The 20,942-nt window shown below is 46.2% G+C and overlaps 2 protein-coding genes across 12 annotated transcripts in view; one reads left to right on the top strand and one right to left on the bottom strand.

The window, feature by feature from the left end:
- The window catches only part of LOC143986539 (NACHT, LRR and PYD domains-containing protein 3-like), a 535,368-nt gene that overhangs the window by 442,097 nt on the left and 72,329 nt on the right, over nt 1-20,942 (top strand). The window lies entirely within an intron of this gene.
- Nucleotides 1-20,942, bottom strand: part of LOC143986537 (NACHT, LRR and PYD domains-containing protein 3-like) — a 177,532-nt gene that overhangs the window by 107,373 nt on the left and 49,217 nt on the right. For 3 of the 11 annotated variants that reach the window (XM_077484901.1, XM_077484899.1, XM_077484909.1), the window contains one exon: nt 8,754-8,861. The exons of 4 other annotated variants lie outside the window; for them this stretch is intronic. The gene's annotated coding sequence lies outside the window, so the exon portion shown is untranslated. Of the gene's footprint in view, nt 1-2,674; nt 2,754-4,068; nt 4,088-8,753; nt 8,862-20,942 lie in introns of those variants that run through there. 4 more of the 11 variants (XM_077484898.1, XM_077484897.1, XM_077484906.1 and 1 more) reach the window with 3 other exon arrangements.

The following is a 20,942-nucleotide window of genomic DNA, read 5'->3' as shown; positions in this document are numbered from 1 at the left end:
TTTTTTTAAATTTGATGCGGGGTTCCCCTTAATATCCATACCAGACCTGAAGGGTCTGGTTATGGATATTTAGGGGGAACCCCACGTCAAATTTTTTCTTAAATTTGAGGCAGGGTTCCCCTTAATATCCATACCAGACCTGAAGGGCCTGGTAATTGAATTTGGGGGACCCCCACGCTTTTTTTTAAATGTATTTATTTATTTTTTTATCAATGACTTTCAATGAGTGTTCTCTGTATTACGGGAGCCGACAATTCATAATAGCTGCGAGTGATTTTAAAGGACTTTTTTTCCTGCATAAATGACACTTTATGCAGGGACAGTTCTAAGCACGGGAAACATGCGCCCCTTCACAGGCATACTATAGACAACCCCCCCTACGAAATTTAAAGGAATATTACACTTTTATTGTTTCACTTTAATCATTATTAAAATCACTGCTCCCGAAAAAACGGCCGTTTTTAAAACTTTTTTTTGCATTGATACATGTCCCCTGGGGCAGGACCCAGGTCCCCAAACACTTTTTAGGACAGTAACTTGCAGAATCTTTTCTCTCTGTCAAATCTTTTTTCTCTGTCGAATATTTTCTCTATATAATCTTGGACTAATAGATGTAAGGTTAGGCACATTCGACCACAGGTTCTATAGACACAGATTATTGTCAGAGTCATGTCGAATCTCCTATTCTATATCGAACTGTTGTAACAATGAAAACGAAAATAAAGCATTTATTTATGTCGGATCTTTCGTTTTTCGGATTTTGTGCTTTCGTTATCGTTTGTCAAAACGAAAACGAAAATAGCTGAAATTTGGACGAAAATGCATTTGGACGAAAACGAATGCACATGTCTAATAGCGTACTGGCTGGCTCAGGTGTCAGAAATCTGTGAAATGGAAGATACTCATAAACTTTCATAAAACCCGGTCGCTCTGGTTTGAGTTCCGTTATTCTGAAACATACAATGATCTGCGGTCAGGCTGAAAATTTATGTCTCCTCATGCATAAATGGCAAATAGCCACACCAACAGACATCTGATCAAACCAAGCTAAATGTGTAATCCTACATTCAGAGAAAATAGTTGAGTGTAGTGAAGCAGAATAAGAATGTAACCCACACATTTCCAAACACAACAATCAACTAACAAAACCTACCCAAAAACTTCCCTAATCCGTATGCCCTGTACACGCGACCGGTTATGCCTTCATAATAAACTCTGAAGTTTTTCCAACAGAATTCCACTCAAGCTGTCTTGCATACACACGGTCACACCAAATTCCCACTGTCAAGAATGAGGTGATGTACAACACATATATAATGGCACTATAAAAAGGAAGTTCAATAGCCACTGCGTCAGAACAGCATTTTTCCACTAGAATTTTTTTCCGTCGGAAACATTTAGAACATCACTCGCTGGTATACATCACTCATTGGTATGGGGTATGCTTTACAGGGTAATATCTGGCTTTTTAGTTTAAAGCTTTTTTCTGGGAGTTTTAATGCCCTGCTTTAACCACTTAGAACAATCTGGCAGCCATTAGGTATTGTGGTAGTGATTTTGAAATATAATATTTATATCAAAGAGCTTAAAAGAAAGCCATTGTGAGGACCAATTAACTTACTATGCCCTGTTTTGGATACATATATATATAACATGTATACTAGAATATTTACTGTTCTTGGTATCTCAAACACACAAACCTGTTGGTCTGCTGTTTGTATAGTATCTAAGTTACCCTATTGTTCATAGAGATGGCCATTTCAGATATAGTGCCTCTTCCTGTGCCACAAGTCCTTGAAATGCTAATTTATGTTGTATCAAAGAGGGCTGACGGTTGTAAATCCAGAGATAATTAAACTGGTCTTATGTCAGAACTGGCAGGGTCAGAGATCAAAGGAAGTTGCTCATAAAGGCATCGGAAGTTTGATGCTTAACTGGGCTTGAAATTATAACCCATCAGAGTGTGAGCCATCCTGAACCAATCAGCATGTAGACTTGAGAATCGGCCAATCAGAGGTTGATGCAAACTCAGAGCCAATGGGTGCGTTCCATCTTCTGATTGGCCGAGAATGCATATAAAATAGGGCAAGAATTAGCTGATATCTCTCTTGAGTTCTGGGGAACGACCGGAAATCCTTGTAACGTATCTCTCTCTCTCTCTTTCTTTCTTTCTTTCTTTCTTTCGTATGTCTCTTTTCGATATCAAATTATTTCTTTCTTAGGACTTATCTTGAAATATTGATATATATATATTGAAAGTGTATGTCTGTTGTAACCATATGACCTAAATCATCTTGGCAGCCTAAGCAACACTGTACTTGTAACATCACTTGAGTTATATGATAAGTTCTAATTATTCTAAAGTTTATTTTCTGTATAAATAAAGGTAATTGTTTATCTTTTCGCACTGTTATCGTTAATTTTTTATTCTTATGTAGACAAAGGTTTAATCACTTATTTCTTGTATCGTTAATCATTTAAGTGAGATATAAAAATAGCCATTAGGTATCCCAGAGAGGTTAGTTTAGATTATGAGATTTTAGTTCTGTTATGGTTTATCCCCCTCTTTTTTATTTCAAATTATATTACATAAATATATATCATTTTTTTTTCTAGTTGTCTATATGGTAATCATGATGGCCAGTACTCTTATATCGTTTTGTATAACCCTTACCTGCTAATATACTTTTGTTAGGGTGAGCGGAGGTGCAGGGTTTTCACTGTTATAATATAAGGGGTTATGCCACTAACATGTGTGCGGTATTGCTCCAGTGTCATCCCTCTATGTAATGAGGTTTTACATGGGGAGATATGTCCTCCAGTTAGGGCAAGTTAAGCTTCAAGTAACTTAGGAGGGAAAGGAACTTGCACAGCCGCTTGCCTTATAAGACATGAGGTGTAGTAAGATGGTGCCACCTTTTAAAATGTTAATGGCGAAACACGTAAGGTGGAACCACGTACTCACGTCACTTCCGGTACGATAGCAGGGAGCCTGGAACGCAGTTGGAGCGCACGCTGCACCCCGGTCCCTGAATACATTGTATCTATTATAGATTGTAGCTGTTTTTAAGGCTTTTTTACCCACTTGATGGGGAAGTTGTTTTTTACTTTGATGTTTTGTAAATAAATAACCTTAAATACTACAATATGGGAGCTCAATGTTTTCCTTGTGAGGATTTATCCCTGGGACACCACTGAAGTATTCTCTGGAATATTACCATTGGATATCACTGAGTAGGAGATCGTTTGGATATCTCGGTCTGGTGAAGTGTTTGGAGAAGCCATTAAGGAACGATAATCCTGATTATACATGCGAATCACCCCTGTAGGGGTAATAGGAGATGGTGAGTGGGAACTCTTAAGGGGGGGGCACAAGAGTCACCTGATTTGTCAAGCACTTGGTGACTTTGGAACTCACAGCAAGATAGCAAATGATTTCTATGGGATGATTTATGGTAAAATGTATATCAGTTTATTGATGGACTATTATTTATAGGTCTGTTTACACCGGAATACCAGCATTGTGTTTACATCATTCACTGCTCACTTTTTCATTTATTTACACAACTTGTTTTTTTGATATTTTTGGTGTCCTCCTTTTTTCCGCAGGTGGAGTTTAGCTCTTCATGCCGGTTATTAAGTAATAATTATCTGTATTGATATGTGAAGAGAGGTTTCTGGATTGCGTTCCATTTGCACATTGATATATGTCAGAGTTTGGTGGTATATATACTTATAAGATGATGACATACGAGTGCACTAGATTGTTGGGTAGTGCACTATGGTCTCACCACTGAGGGATTGAGATCCCCCTCTCTTCTCTAGGGTAGCGCCGTGTACCCCATTCCATCTTTCCCAATTTATCATAGCCCCTTATGGGGGTCTATTAGGGGGGCTGCAACCCTTGTTATATCCTGAGAGCGGAGCTTCTCCTAGAACTTCTATAGATCTTCTGCTGCTTTTCCTCTGTATCTGAGATGAATGTTAACCCAAAACTCTCCGAGCCACGTTCCCCCCGATATACAATTAATATCCGCACATGATTACTGTGCATGACTGGGAACCTACCTGTACTAATGTTGAAGTTAAATATAATTTAACCACTTCAGCCCCGGACCATTTTGCTGGCCAAATGCCAGAGCACTTTTTGCGATTTGGCGCTGCGTTGCTTTAACTGACAATTGCGCGGTCGTGCGACGTGGCTCCCAAACAAAACTGACGGCTTTTTTCCCCCATAAATAGAGATTTCTTTTGGTGGTATTTGATCACCTCTGCGGTTTTTATGTTTTGTGCTATAAACAAAAATAGAGCGACAATTTTGAAAAAAACACACATTTTTTTTACTTTTTGCAATAATAATTATTCCCAAAAAATATATAAAAAAACATATTTTTTCCCTCAGTTTAGGCCGATACGTATTCTTCTACATATTTTTGTTAAAAAAAAAAAAAAATCACAATAAGCGTTTATTGATTGGTTTGCGCAAAAGTTATAGCGTCTACAAAATAGGGGATAGTTTTATGGCATTTTTATTAATATTTTTTTACTAGTAATGGCGGTGATCATCGATTTTTATTGTGACTGCGACATTATGGCGGACACATCGGACACTTTTGACACATTTTTGGGACCATTGTCATTTATACAGCGATCGGTGCTATAAAATTGCATTGATTACTGTAAAAATGACAGTGACAGTGAAGGGCTTAACCACTAGGGGGCTAAGGAGGGGTTAAGAGTGTCCTGGGGAGTGATTCTAACAGTTAGAGGGGGATGGGCTATGAACGACACTGCACTGATCATAGCTCCCGATCACAGGGAACAGCGATCAGTGACACGTCACTAGGCAGAACAGGGAGAAGCTTGTTTACATCGGCATCTCCCCATTCTTCAGCTCCCTGAGACAATCGCAGGTATCCCCGCGGCGCTCACGTGACCACTAGGGTTGCCACCTGACCAGCTTTGACCGGGACAGTCCGGGTTTGGACACATGTGCCCGGTTTTCAAGCCGCCTGAAACCCAGGCACATATAGAATCAGTTCAAACTTGATTGGCGCATCCCGATTCCCGCGCCCGCCATCAGTGTTACACATTTATTACTGCCTGTGCACTCTGCCTCCAAGCCGAGCTCAGCGTTGGGCATACCTATTTAGCCTGTCATTGGCTGAATAGGTCACGTGTGGGCGGAGGAAATGAGGATCTCTGATTGGCCCGGTAGACCTGGTCACATGTGGAGGCGGGGCTGGACTGTGGGTGATTGTGGCCGCCCAAAGTCCCACCTCCTTACCTAGCATGTGCTTTGCTGTGTCTCCTCAAGACGTCACTGAGTGAGGTATCTTTCTCATCTGCCCTCTCACTCCGTCCTGTAAGCCACTCCCCATCTGTCAGCTCCCTCTCCCTCTGTCAGTTACCCCCTCTGTCAGCTCCCCTCCCCTGTCAGTTAACCCCCTCTGTCAGTTACCCCCTCTGTCAGTTAACCCCCTCTGTCAGTTAACCCCCTGAGTCAGCTGCTCCCCTCCTCTGTCAGATAACCCCCTCTGTCAGCTACCACCCTCTGTCAGTTACCCCCCTCTGTCAGCTCCCCTCCCCTGTCAGCTACCCCCCTCTGTCAGCCCCCCTCCCCAGTCAACTACCCCCCTCATTCAGCTATTCTCCCCCCGTCAGCTACTTCCCCCCTCTGTCAGCTCCCCTCCCACGGTCAACTACCCCCCCCCTTATTCAGCTATTCTCCTCCTCTGTCAGCTACTCTCCCCCTCTGTCAGCTTCCATCCTCTGTCAGTTTCCCCCTCTGTCAGTTACCTCCTGTCAGCTCCCCCCGTCAGTTACCCCCTTGTCAGCTCCCCTCCCCTGTCAGTTACCCCCATTAGTCACCCCCTCTGTCAATTATCACCCCTCTGTCAGCTACCCTCCCCAGTCAACTATCCCCCTCTGTCAGCTACTCCCACCCTCTGTCAGCTCCCCTCCCCTGCTGTCAGCTACCCCCCTCTGTCAGTTACACTCCTCTGTCAGCTCCCCTCCCCAGTCAACTACCCCCCTCATTCAGCTATTCCCCCCCATCAACCATCCCCCCCTGTGTCAGCTTCCCTCCCCAGTCAACTACCCCCCCTTATTCAGCTATTCTTCCCCCTCATTCAGCTACTCTCCCCTCTCTGTCAGTTACCACCCCTGTCAGTTACCCCCCTCTTTCAGTTACCCCCCTCTGTTGGCTCCCCTCCCCTGTCAGCTACCCCCCGTCAGTTACCCCCCTCTGTCAGCTCCCCTCCCCAGTCAGCTCCCCCGTCAGCTACTCTCCCCCCTCTTTCAGCTACTCTCCCCCCTCTGTCAGCTACTCCCCCCCTCTGTCAGCTAATCTCCCCCTCTGTCAGCTAATCTCCCCCCTCTGTCAGATAATCTCCCCCCTCTGTCAGCTTACATCCCATGTAAGTTACTCCCCCCTCTGTCAGCACCCCTCCCCAGTCAGCTACCCCCCTCTGTCAGCTACTCCTCCCCCTCTATCAGCTACTCTCCCCCCTCTTTCAGCTACTCTCCCCCCTCTGTCAGCTACTCTCCCCCCTCTGTCAGCTACTCTCCCCCCTCTGTCAGCTACTCTCCCCCCTCTGTCAGCTACTCTCCCCCCTCTGTCAGCTACTCTCCCCCCTCTGTCAGCTTACATCCCATGTAAGTTACCCCCCCCTCTGTCAGCACCCCTCCTCAGTCAGCTACCCCCCTCTGTCAGCTACTCCTCCCCCTCTATCAGCTACTCTCCCCCTCATTCAGCTACTCCCTCTCTGTCAGTTACCCCCCTCTGTCAGCTTTCATCCCCTGTCAGTTACCCCCCTTTGTCAGTTACCCCCATCAGTTACCCCCCTCTGTCAGTTACCCCCATCAGTTACCCCCCTCTGTTCAGTTAGCCCCTCTGTTTAGTTACCCCCTGTCAGCTCCCCTCATCAGTCAGCTACCCCCCTGTCAGCTACTCTCCCCCCTCTGTCAACGTCCATCCCCTGTCAGTTACCCCCCCTCTGTCAGCTCCCCTCCCCAGTCAGCTCCCCCTTCAGCTACTCTGCCTCCCTCTGTCAACTACCCCTCTCTGTCAGCTTCTCTACCCCTCTGTCAGATACTCTCCCCCTCCGTCAGCTACTCCCCCCTTTCAGCTACCCCCCCATGTCAGCTATTTCCCCCCTCTGTCAGCTAACCCCCCTGTCTGCAACCCCCTCATCAGCTACCCCCCTGTCAGCAATCCCCTCGTCAGCTACCCCCCATCAGCTACCCCCCCTGTCAGCTACTTCCCCCTCTGTCAGCTACTTCCCCCTCTGTCAGCTACTTCCCCCTCTGTCAGCTACTTCCCCCTCTGTCAGCTACTTCCCCCTCTGTCAGCTACTTCCCCCGTCAGCTACTCCCCTCCTCTGTCAGCTACACTCCCTCCCTCTGTCAGCTACTCTCCCCGTCAGCTACTATCCCCCCTCTGTCGGGTACTCCCCCCTCTGTCAGCTTCCATCCCCTGTCAGCTTCCATCCTCTGTCAGCTACCCCCCTCTGTCAGCTACCCCCCTCTGTCAGCTACTCCCCCCTCTGTCAGCTACTCCCCCCCTCTGTCAGCTACTCCCCCCCTCTGTCAGCTACTCCCCCCCTCTGTCAGCTACTCCCCCCTCTGTCAGCTACTCCCCCCCTCTGTCAGCTACTCTCTCCCCTCTGTCAGCTACTCTCTCCCCTCTGTCAGTTACCCCCCTCTGTCAGCTCCTCCCCTCCTCTGTCAGCTACTCACTCCCCCCTCTGTCAGCTACTCCCCCCTGTCAGCTATTCTCCCTCCCTCTGTCAGCTACTCTCCCCCGTCAGCTACTACCCCCTCTGTCAGGTACTCTCCCCCCCTTTCAGCTACTCTCCCCTTCCTGTCAGCTGCCCCCCCCCCCCTCTGTTACCCTCCCCTCTGTCAGCTACTCCCCCTCTGTGAGTGAGTAGTTTGGATGTGTTTTGATTCCTGTGTCCTGCCGACGCACTGGGCACAGCGATGCCTCTACTTTGCCTACTTTGCCTACTCTCCAAGCCCCCCCCCCCCCCCACACAATGGAACGAAAAAAGGAAAATAGCACTACAGTAGAGCAGCTTTGCTCCGCTCCCACACTTCCTGGCTCAAAACAGCTCTCGGTAAGGCAGTCCAATGTGGGTATTTAGGGGCAGAGGACACTTATCGGGGGGTTCCCTGATCTAATAGAGGTCTCTAATTGGGGTGCTAATAGGGGTCTAAGGGAGGGGCTGATATAAGGGGACCTAATGGGGGGTCCTCTATGGGGACCCCTAAATTTTGAAGGGGGCTAGGCTGTCCCATATTTTATGAAGGGGGGTGACAATGACCCCTGTGTTATAGGAGGTAACACTGTCCAATAAAGTGTGACGCATTATTGCTCTCCTTAGTGCACCCAAAGGTGTCCCAGGTCTTTACAATGTACATTTGCAATGTATATTACAAAGAAATTTGCCATTCACCGCTAAAGTGTTCTGGTTTGGCTTGATGGAAAGGTGGCAACCCTAGTGACCACACAGCGTCAAATTCAAAGGGACGTACCTGTACGCCTATTTGTCCGGTCGGCAAGTGGTTAAATGTTTAAGAAAGAAAAGAAGGAAATAATGTGATTCAATCATCCTGACACCATAACAACCATGGTGCCGGGATGATTGGAGCGCCAACACCAGGTGTTTGGAGTATCTTTATCTGCTGATTGATAACCTTTCTGGAATACATATTTGTATTGTGGTGTAGGAGATACAAGAAATTCTTACCTCTGTGACACGATCAGACGGATCTCGCAATGTTTCACTTCCTTATACAGTCTCTTGTATATATCACCCCATCCCCCATAGCAGGAAATCACGTGTTTTCCGAGCTCTCTGAAAGGGACGTGAACAGAGCAGAAGAATAACCTCTCATTCCTATCATGACTTGTTTACAAAACTCAGATCCAACCAAATGTTCTCTTTTTTATTTTTTTTAAAGCAGTACAAATCCATATGCAAAAAAAAGTTTCAATAAACCTCATTTATACCATTGTGTGGTCTTTATGTGCGTTTATAAAAAGTACAGCTTGCTGCATTTTGTGTGATTCCATCAAAACAATCAAATCCACAAACAATTGAATAGCCTTAATGTCTCATCCGATCAATTTTGATAGGATTCGATCAAACTGAGTCAATCGGTCAGGGCGGAATATTATCATTTTCAATTAGTCAGCAGCACTGAGAAACACTATATTACCAAAAGTATTGGGACACCTGTCTTTACACATATGAACATTAATGACCCCCCCCCCCCAGTCTAAGCCCTCTGTACACACGGTCAGAGATTTCGACAACCAAATCTGTCGGATTTTGTCCATCGGATCTTGTCCGAAACTATTGCATACACACGGTCGGACTAAGTTGTCGAAAAATCCGATCTTTCAGAACGTGATGACGTAATTTTGTTACGACGGGACTACATTCAGGCTAGTAGCCAACAGCTTTGATGTAGGAATTTGATCTGAGCATGCGTGGCACTTGGTCCGATCAAAATTCTCTACACATGATCAGAGTATGTCCGATCGGCCCAGTTGGTCAGGAAATATTTCCAACATGTTGGAAAATTGGGTCCGACGGATATTCCGACTGAATCAGTCCGATGCATACCACACACAGTTGGATTCTCCGACGACACGGTCCGATAGGACACATTCCGACGGATTCTCCCACCGTGTGTACAAGGGCTTAGTCTGGATGGATCAATATTGAGTTGGCCCTTTGCAGCTATAACAGCCTCCTCTGGGAACACAAGGTTTAGGAGGGTGTCTAGGGGAATTTCAATTTAAATTGTGCTGGTTTATAACAGATGATCCCAACTGATACCTTAACCTCTTGCTTACTGGGCATTTAAACCCCCTTCCTGCCCAGGCCAATTTTCAGCTTTCAGCGCTGTCACACTTTGACAATTGTGCGGTCGTGCTGCACTGTATACAAATGAAATTGTTATCATTTTCTTCACACAAATGGAGCTTTCTTTCTTTTGGGGGTATTTAACCACTTGACCACCGGGCACTTAAACACCCTTAATAACCAGACCAATTTTCAGCTTTCGGTGCTCTCATATGTTGAATGACAATTACTCAGTCATGCAACACTGTACCCATATGAAATTTTTGTCCTTTTTTTCACACAAATAGACCTTTCTTTTGGTGGTATTTAATCACCGCTGGGTTTTTTTTTTTTTTGTGCTATAAAAGAAAAAATACCGAAAATTCTGTAAAAAAAATGAATTTTTCTTTGTTTCTGTTATAAAATTTAGCAGATTAGTAATTTTTTCTTCATAAATTTTGGCCAAAATTTATACCACTACATATCTTTGGTAAAAATAAGTACAAATTGGTGGATATTATTTGGTCTTTGTGAAAGTTATAGAGTCCACAAGCTATGGTGCCAATATCTGAAAATTGATCACACCTGAAGTACTGACGGCCTATTTCAATTCTTGAGACCCTAACATGCCAGAAAAGTACAAATACCCCCCAAATGACCCCTTTTTGGAAAGAAGACATTCCAAGGTATTTAGTAAGAGGCATGAGGAGTTTTTTGAAGTTGTAATTTTTTCCCACAATTCTTTGCAAAATCAAGATTTTTTTACTTTTTTTTTTTCACAAAATTGTCATATTATCAGTTTATTTCTCACACACAGCATATGCATACCACAAATTACACCCCAAAACACATTCTGCTATTACTCCCGAGTACGGCGATACCACATGTGTGAGACTTTTACACAGTGTGGCCACATACAGAGGCCCAACATGCAGGGAGCGCCATCAGGCGTTCTGGAGCACCCAGGACAATTCTGACATTTCTCTCCTACATGTAAAAATCATCATTTATTTGCTAGAAAATTACATAGAATCCCAAAACATTATATATGTTTTTTTAGCAAAGACCCTAGAGAATACAATGGTGGTTGTTGCAACTTTTTATCTTGCACGGTATTTGCGCAGCAATTTTTGAATGCTTTTTTTGGAAAAAAAACAGTTTTGTGCTTAAAAAAAACAGTAAAGTTAGCCCAATTTTTGCATAATGTGAAAGATGAAGTTACGCTGAGTAAATAGATACCTAACATGTCACTCTTCAAAATTTCACACGCTTGTGGAATGGCGCCAAACGTCGCTACTTAAAAATCCCTATAGGTGACAATTATTTATTTATTTTTACTGGTTATATGTTTTGAGATACAGAGGAGGTCTAGGGCTAGAATTATTGCTCTCGCTCTAACGTTTGCAGCGATACCTCACATGTGTGGTTTGAAAACAGTTTTCATATGTGGGCGGGACTTACGTATGCGTTCGCTTCTGCATGCGAGCACATGGGGACAGGGGCGCTTTAAAAAAAAAAATATTGTTCATTTTACTTTATTTATTTTAGTTTGACATTTATTTCCCCAAAAATACATTTTTTGATCACTTTTATTCCTATTACAAGGAATGTAAACATCCCTTGTAATAGGAATATGGCATGACAGGTCCTCTTTACAGTGAGATATGGGGTCAATAAGACCCCGCATCTCACCTCTAGGCTCGGAAGTCTGAAAAAAAATAAAAAAATAAAAATAAATAAAGATTCTGGCTTTGATTGTATTGGCGAGTCGGTAGAAGCACTGGAGGGAGGGGGGATGTCTATGGCTGGGTATTGCAGGGTATCACTGACTATGGCTGGGTATGGCTGGGTATCTCAGAGTATGGCGTTGCAGAGTATTGCGTTGCAGAGCATTGCAGGGTATTGGTGGGTGTTGCAGAGCATTGCAGAGTGCTGCAGGGTGTTGCAGAGCATTGCAGAGTGTTGCAGGGTGTTGGCGGGTGTTGCAGAGCATTGCAGAGTGTTGCAGGGTATTGGCAGGTGTTGCAGAGTGTTTCAGGGTATTGGCGGGTGTTGCAGAGCATTGCAGGGTATTGGTGGGTGTTGCAGAGCATTGCAGAGTGTTGCAGGGTATTGGCGGGTGTTGCAGAGCATTGCAGGGTATTGGCGGGTGTTGCAGAGCATTGCAGGGTATTGGCGGGTGTTGCAGAGCATTGCAGAGTGTTGCAGGGTATTGGCGGGTGTTGCAGAACATTGCAGAGTATTGCAGAGTATTGCAGAGTATTGCAGGGTAATGGCAAGTAATTGAGGGGTAAATTTCGGTGAGCAGCGATGTGGGCACTGCAGATGCAGATTTCTTCCCCCTCCTCTGTACCGATCGGTACAGAGAGGGGGAGGGAGGAACCGGCGTCATAACATGACGCCAGTTTGTTTACAAGTGATCACTCTGTCACTGGACCCGGCGGTCATGAATGCTCTCGTGTGCGCGCCCCAGGGGGCGCACGAGAGCAGAATTCTGGGAGGCCGTTAATTAACGGCCTCTCAGAGTTAAACAACCACCCTGAAGCCATTAATCGGCAATGGGCGGTTGTTAAGTGGTTAAAGGCTTATAGGCTCCATGCACACTGGAGATCAAAAAAGCTTTTTCTGGACGTCAGATTGCTATCAGAAAACGCTGGTTGAAAAACTTGTTTTTAACAGTGTTTTGTACTAGCGTTTATGCGCGTTTATGAGCATTTTTTAGCGTTATCGTTTATGGGCGTTTTTTTTAATAAAAATACACAGAGGACACTCCAAAAATCCCACATTGCATTGAAAAAATAGAACGCAGAATTCGAATTAACGAACGTTTATGTGCTATGTGTTAAATATCATGTCTGGGGTGTGTCTATAGTATGCCTGTAAAGTGGCACATTCTTCCCGTGTCTAGAACAATACCACAGCAAAATGGCATTTCTAAAGGAAAAATTGTCATTTAAAACTGATCGTGGCTGTAATGTTGTTGTAATGTATAGTCTCGGCAATATAGATACAGATAATTGAAAAAAAAAAGGAGCATGGGGCCTTTGGGTCTGGTATGAATCTTAAGGGGAACCCCAAATCAAAATTTTAAAAAAATTGCGTGGGGGTCCCCCTGAGATCCATACCCGGAAATTAAGGGGAACCCTGCGCCAAATTTAAAAAAAATGGCCTTTGGGTCTGGTATGCATTTTAAGGGGAACCCTGCACCAAAATGAAAAAAAAAAAATGGTGTAGTCGTCCGCCCCAAAAATCCATACCAGACCCTTTATCCGAGCACGCAACCTGGCAAGCCACAGGAAAAGAGGGGGGGCGAGAGAGCCCCCCCTCCTGAACCATACCAGGCCACGTGCCCTTAACATGGGCTCATCCTTAATCTGGAGCACCATCGGGGTCACCAGAGAATGGAGAGGAGAAAAGGCTGATATCCTTTTCAATAGCTGCAAAATCCTGAAAGCACCGTTTATTCTCATCAGCCAGAGGGCACAGAGCGAATAAAATGAATAGTCTTTACCACCGGCTTCATAACATGATCATGTTTGAGATGTTTTAGCAATTAACGTTGCCACCTCATAGCTCGCCCTTGTGGCATTTTCATTTGACTCGCGGGCTCTGGTGATAAATCGCTGTTGTGACATTAATACAGCTTCAAGTCGCTTCAACTTTTCACTGCGGTGGCGCCCTGTTATCTGGTGGTGTGTGCCGTGTCTCCCCCGGTAGTGTCTCTGGACATTAAATTCCTTATAAACAGCCGCAGTCTCTTGTCATATCAGACAGACACAGCGATTCCGGATTTCAGTGAAGAAATATTCCACTTTCCACCTGTCCTGGAAGTGGCGGCCCTCACAGCAGTGGTGGCTGATGCTCCAAATTTTTAGGGGGGTGCAAAATTTTTTTAAAAACAAATCATCAATTGCAGCCACTGTGCCCTCAAATTCTACCACTGTGCCCTCAAATTCTACCACTGTGCCATTCAAACGCTGCCACTGTGCCCATCAAACGCTGCCACTGTGCCCATCAAATGCTCACCCTCCGTGGATAGATTGCGGGACATCCCACACACACCCCCCGCAGATGGTTTACGGTACACTCTGCTCACCCCCCACCACCATGCAGATGGATAGTGGGACACCCCACTCACACACCCCCCACGGATGGATCACGGGACACCCCACTCACCCCCACTGCAGATGGATCATAGGACACCCCACTCACAGCACCCCCAAGGATGGATCATGGGACACCCCACTCACAGCACCCCCAAGGATGGATCATGGGACACCCTGCTCACAGCACCCCCACGGATGGATTCCCATGCAGGAGGTCTGGCGCTTACCGGGTGTCCTCTTCTTTGGCGTCTCCAGTCTGCTTCCTCCACTCTGTCCCACTTCCGCTAAAGTGCTGAGCACCCAATAGGGACACCTGGCGCTTTGGCCAATCAGGAAGCGGATCTCACTGACCTGCATCCAGATTGGCGAGGAGGTAATGCGGTGTGAAAATAGCAAATATTAATTTGCTATGGTCACACAATTGGGTGGGATCAGGGCACACTCTCTGCTCCCCGAGCCCACCCATTTTTGAAGCCTATTAGAGACTCTGACTCTAATTAGATGCTTCAAAAAATACACCCCCTCCTGCCCTCGCTGTAGGAGTCCATGCACCTGGCATCCTGAAAGGGGCAGGGCGCATGGATAGGGAGGCGGCAGTAGGGATAGGGGTAGCGCCCGTGAGCCCACTGCCTCACAGGCCACCACTGCCTCACGGTCAACTTTCCTTCTCTTATTTACAGTCATCATTTTAGAAATTGAGCAGAAGGGGAAGCATGGGAGTGCATTGCTAGAGGTTTTGGTCTAAGTGTGCTCATCCGATACACTAATACACTGTCCAACAAGACTTCTCCTACCTCTGCAGCTGCGGACCAGGAAATATCTCAGTGCCTCTGAGAGCTTCCTAGCGGACTCTGACACATCGAGTTGTGAACACACCCCAGCAACATGCCAAGCAACACGCCCAGCAACATGCCCCAGCTCATCCTAATCCTGAGTGGCGCTTAGGGATTTGTATATATATATATATATATATATATATATATATATATATATATAATACTTGCCAACAGTCCCGATTTTCCCGGGACAATCCTGATTTTTGGACCCTCATCCCAATTTAAGCTTATCCCGATTTTTTTCCCGGGATTTTGCTTTTGTCCCGGGAAAGTTTTTTGGGCTAAAAACGTCAGCTGGCTACACAAAGATGGCCACCGCCGTTGCCACAGTATTGTTTCCCCTTGTGCTCAGTGGAGAGGAGAGGGCAGCCAATCAGCTTGGATTGGAGACCCCTCTCCACTGAACAAAACAGGGAGAGATCAACCGCCGCCAACCCTCAGCCCCATGGAGCAACATGTGATCGCTGGCTGGGGAGCACCAAGTGCAAAGTTACTGCCTACTAATACAGCTGAGTTAGATTAACCCTTCACTCGCCGATTGATCAGCTGCATCATGAAGACACAGTGGGACACAGGCTGCTTGCGAGGAGGGGACAGCAACAAACTGTATCGGCTACACACAGGCTGGCTGGTTGGCACAGGGGTCACAGGCAACACAGTCTACATGTCACGGGGGGTCACAGCCTGTGACATCCAGCCTGTGTTGCCTGTGGCCCTCTGTGACATCCAGCTAGCCTGTGCCAACCATCATGTGCCCCCATTGACAACCAGCATGTGCCCCCCTGTGACATCCAGACTGTGGCCCCCGGTGACATGTAGACTGTGACCCCCCCATGACAAGCAGACTGTGACCCCCCCGTGACATGCAGACTGTGACCCCCCTGTGACATGCAGACTGTGACCCCCCTGTGACATGCAGACTGTGACCCCCCTGTGACAGGCAGACTGTGACCCCCTGTGACATGCAGACTGTGACCCCCTTACGACATGCAGACTGTGACCCCCCTGTGACATGCAGACTGTGACCCCCCCGTGACATGCAGACTGTGACCCCACCTGTGACATGCAGACTGTGACCCCCCTGTGACATGCAGACTGTGACCCCCCCTGCGAAATGTAGACTGTGTTGCCTGTGACCCCTGTGCCAACCAGCCAGCCTGTGTGTAGCCGATACAGTTTATTGCTGTCCCTTCCTCGCAAGAAGCCTGTGTCCCGCTGTGTATTCATGATGCAGGCGATCAATTGGCGTGTGAGGGGTTAATCTAACTCAGCTGTATTAGTCGGCAGTAACTCTGCGCTTGGTTTGTTTTGTCTGAAACCGGCACATTTGATGTAGCAGCAAAGGATACCTTCTTTCATGGGATACCGATCTGCATGCTACACTGGCCCTTCCATCACTGATTGTCTTGGCTCTCCCCGGCCTTTCTGTAGACAAGGCTTCCCAGCTTGGCCTAGGCCCCACATCCTCCCACACCACAGGTACCTCAACCGCTATGATCTGGTGGACACGGCTGCTGCACGTGACCTCCAAACTGGATTTCCATCCTCCTAGCATGTTGCTGGTGCCCTTCCATGCTCCACCAGGCAGTGGTTAGTGTGGTGAGTATTGTAGTAATCAGTATAGTGTAGTGGGTATTGTAGTGTAGTGGGTGTTGTAGTAATCAGTGTAATGTAGTGGATGGTGTACTGGTGTACGGACGGATTCTGTTGTGGATACCTGATGCAAGGAAGGACTCTGCTGGGGACACCTAATGCAAGGAAGGACTCTGCTGGGGACACCTAATGCAAGGAAGGACTCTGCTGGTGGCAGGCGACGTGGCAAGTGACACACTTAGGGGTCCCACTGATTCTGCATTATGGTGAGTTGAATTATTTAATTTTATATTACAATGTATTAATAGAAATAATGTGCTTCAATCATCCTGACACCATAACAACCATGGTGACAAGATGATTGAAGCGCCAACACCAGGTATTTGGAGTATCTTTATCTGCTGATTGTCAAACTCTGGAAAACAAATATTGCTATTGTGGTGTAGAATCTGGGGCTGCTGTCCCTCCATCCTTCCCCTTTCCCTCTCCCTCTCCTTCCCGCATTCATCTCAGACTCTAACCACACCCCTTTGAGCCACACCCATTAAGCCACACCCACTATTTTACATAAACCCCGCCCAGTGCCCGCTGCATTTTCACCTTTTTCTATGCCACGCCTATAAATGCATGCCCTGCCTCCTAATGATAATGCAAAAAGTGTCCCCGAATTTTTTTTTACAATGTTGGCAACTATGATATATATATATATATATATATATATATATATATATATATATATATATATATATATATAATTACAAAAAAAACAAAAAAACATAACACGCCTGATTTTGGGGGCCACAGAAGAATATATATGCAAATTGCAAGTGGGGGCCACATCAAACCGGAATGTGGGCTGCAATTGGCCCACGGGCCGGACTTTTGACATGCCTGATCTAAAGTAAACAGCCTATAGAATTCATGAATAATAGAGAACAAGCATTGAAAAGCAGGAAGTCCGGCGCTCTCTGTGATCCACGGACCCAAACCGGATGTGACGGAGCTAGAGCGTCATTATGTCTCATCCGGTTTGGGTCCGTGGAGAGCAGCGAGCGACGGACTTCCTGCTTTTCAATACTTACCTTCTATTTATTAAACAGAATAATGCTATGGAGGCAATTTATTATCCCTACATGATACCTGCTTGACCAATTACACTAAGGAGAGTGAGATATCCGCGGAAAGACCCGTTTACCACGGTGAATCCCATAAAGGGGGCCACGAGTGACACACGGACACCGCCCTCTTGTAGGGATTAAGGTTGTCACTTTTTCTTCAAGCCAAATCCAAACACTTTAGCGGTGCACAGTAATTATTTTTGTTTTAGCATACACTATAGGATTGTAACAGACCTGGGACACCTTTGGGCACTCCAAAGAGAATAGTAATGAGGCGCACATAGTGCCCCCCCCCACCTTCCTGTCAATCACTGCTCGGAGCCACATTCCTGTCTGAGGGCCACACTTGGGACATCCCTGCTCTTTGGAGCCTGCCTGGTGACAGGTTCCTTCCTGTTTGCGCCTCACTGTGAGGTATAGACGGGCGGGCTACATGCGTGTCGGTGGCACGGGACATAAGCTCGCTCCTTGGGGCAGGCTTGCACCACGTGTCATCACGCTGAGGGGGTGCGGAGTGCAATTGATCTCAGTCAGCCTCACCGGGGGTATATTAGCCCACACCCCAGACATCCACAGCAGGGCCATCTTAATAGCATCATGGGCCCCGGGCAAACTAATGCACGTCCCCAATTTACACACCTAATCTCAAGAATGAAAGTAGAAATAGTTGATAGATTTGAATTGAGATTTTTTTTAGCGCTATAAACAAAAAAAGAGCGACCATTATTTAAAAAAAAACAATATATTTTTTTACTTTCTTCTATAAAACACATTGAATGAAGAAATGTAAACTTAGGCCAATATGTATTGTGCTACATATTTTTGGTTAAAAAATCCCAATAAGCGTACGTTGATTGGTTTGCACAAAGGTTTTAGCGTCTACAAACTATGGGATAGATTTATGGGATTTTTCTTCCTAGTAATGGCAGCAATTAGCGACTTATAGTGAGACTGCGATATCGTGGTGGACAAATCACATACAAGGTGACACTTTTTGGAGACCAGTGACAGGAATACAGTGGTCAGTGCTAAAAATATGCACTGTCACTGTACTAATGACACTGGCAGGGAAGGAATTAACATCAGGGGCGATCAAAGGGTTAACTGTGTGCCTAGCTATTGCTTACTCATTGTGGGGGAGGAGCTTTTACTAAGGGAAGGCATTGATCCATGATTCCTGATTTGCAAGAACACAGGATCAATACCTTCCCTACTGACAGAATGGCAATCTGTCTTGTTTATATAGGTAGAGTGCTGTTCTGCTTGTGTCCTGAATGATCGGCGGGTGCCAGCAGACATTGCATCCACTGGACCCCCTGATTGGCTCCCGCTGTGTCCAATTCCAGGTCTGGGGTGCAAGTGCGGGATCACATACTAGGTACAGGATCCTGTGCAGGAGAGCTGCTCCACCACCGTATATATATATATATATATATATATATATATATATAGCGTATACGGTTGGTGAGCAGTTAAAAAAAAAAGAAAGCCCAGCATGTTTTAATGCAGAAGCTGGAGTGAATTGCTGACAAGGCCGCAGCTGAGGGTGTACACATGGTGGAGCCACGATGCTTTGTGACTGCAGAAAGAAAAACACCCCGTACACGCGATAGGATTTTCCGACAACAAATGTTCGATGTGAGATTGTTGTGGGAAATTCCGACCATGTGTGGGCTCCATCAGACATTTTCCATCGGAATTTCCATCACACAAAATTTGAGATCTGGATCTGAAATTTTCCGACAATGGATTTTCTGATGGTGTGTACACAGTTCCGTTGCACAAAGTTTCGCGCATGCTCGGAATCAAGCAGAAGAGCCGCACCGGCTATTGGACTTCATTTTTCTCGTCGTACATGTTCTTGGCAATCGGGATTTCCGACAAGATTTCTGTGACCATGTGTATGCAAGACAAGTTTGAGCCAACATCCGTCAGAAAAAAAAAAACATGGATTTTGTTGTTGGAAAAATTCTATCGTGTGTACAGGGCATAAGGCTGCTTTCACACTGGGGCATTGGGGTCGTCGGCGGTAAAGCGCCGCTATTTTTAGCGGCACTTTACGGTAGTTTTTGCTGCGCTTTTTGGCCGCTAGTGGGGTGCTTTTTAGCCCCGTTAGCGTCTGAAAAAGGGTTCAAAGCTCCGCTGCAGTGGGGATTAGCTGGCACCTCAGTGGCACTGCCCATTGATTTCAATGGGCAGGGGTGCTGCACTCCTGAAGCGCCTCAAAGATGCGGCTTGCAGGACTTTTTTTGGCGTCCTCCAGTGTGAGAGCCATCGGGATATGACACTGGAGAGACAGGAGAGGCTCTTTACAGGCGCTATGCCAGTGATATTTTTAGCGCTATAGCGCCTATAAAGTGCCTTAGTGTGAAAGGGGTCTTTTATCACCAGTTACATTTGACGGGCACTACCGCTCACCAAATGCAACCAAATAAAAGAGTCTGTGCTGCAACTTTCCCATATCCTTGTCCAAGCACATAGTTGTGGGGAGGGTGATGCGGCATTTAGGGGGTTAAAACAGGTGGTGAGGGGGCGATATATCTCCTCCTCACCGCCTGTCTAATACCTCTGAAAAGCAATCCATGTGCCGCAGTTTTTTACAATTCGGACCGGTTCACACTGCTGTGCTGTCCGACATCCCATGTGATTCGCACCGCAGTGCAAATCACATGAGATCTCTGTGCGATGCAAACTCAGCCATACAGATTGTGTCTGAATTTGCATCACATTGGGAGCAAACTGGCACAGGGCCCCCTTTTTTTTTTGGGTTCTGAACCAGAATTGGATGGCTTGGGTGTTCACACCCATGCGATCCGATTCCTGTCTGAATTGACAGGTTGCACTGCGATATGCAAACTGATTTGGGGTGACACTCTCAGCAGTTTGCATAGTGCAGTGTGAACTGCCTGCGAGTTGTATGCGATGCGGGAACCCGCACTGGATTCGCAGGGTTCTGGCATCGCTCCAGTGTGAACCAGAATTGGTTCACACTATGTGGTGCGGGAACTGCATGCGAGGTTTGAACAGGAATTGCACCACATTACTGTTGAACTCACATGCGATTCTTCCGCAGTGCAATTTGAGGCGTTCATTCTGTATGGCTCAAATCGCACCACATCTGTTCCAAAGTGGTGCAGGACCCTTTTTTTTGGCTGCATCAGATTCAGATTGTATGAGTGTTCACACCCATGTGATCCAATTCTGGAAATCACACTGCGTTCATTTCAGGTTATCTTTAAATTAACATGCCCTCCTGCAGTGGTTCACATGAACAGGGTGGGATTTGGATGTGGCGCAGAATCTGACTGCACAGAATTTGTTGGGAAATCACAGTGCAAAAGGCTACTTTCACTCTGAGGCACTTTGCAGGCGATATAGTGTTAAAATTAGCCCCTGTAAAGCGCCCTGAAAGAGCCACTCAATTCACTCCCG

This window comes from Lithobates pipiens, unplaced genomic scaffold (assembly GCF_037356315.1).
Source record: "Lithobates pipiens isolate NorthernLeopardFrog02 unplaced genomic scaffold, aLitPip1_a1.2 Scaffold_167, whole genome shotgun sequence".
In the NCBI taxonomy this organism is placed as follows: Eukaryota; Metazoa; Chordata; class Amphibia; order Anura; family Ranidae; genus Lithobates; species Lithobates pipiens.
Note: the sequence above shows the minus strand (reverse complement) of the source record. Positions and strands in the feature narration are given on the sequence as shown.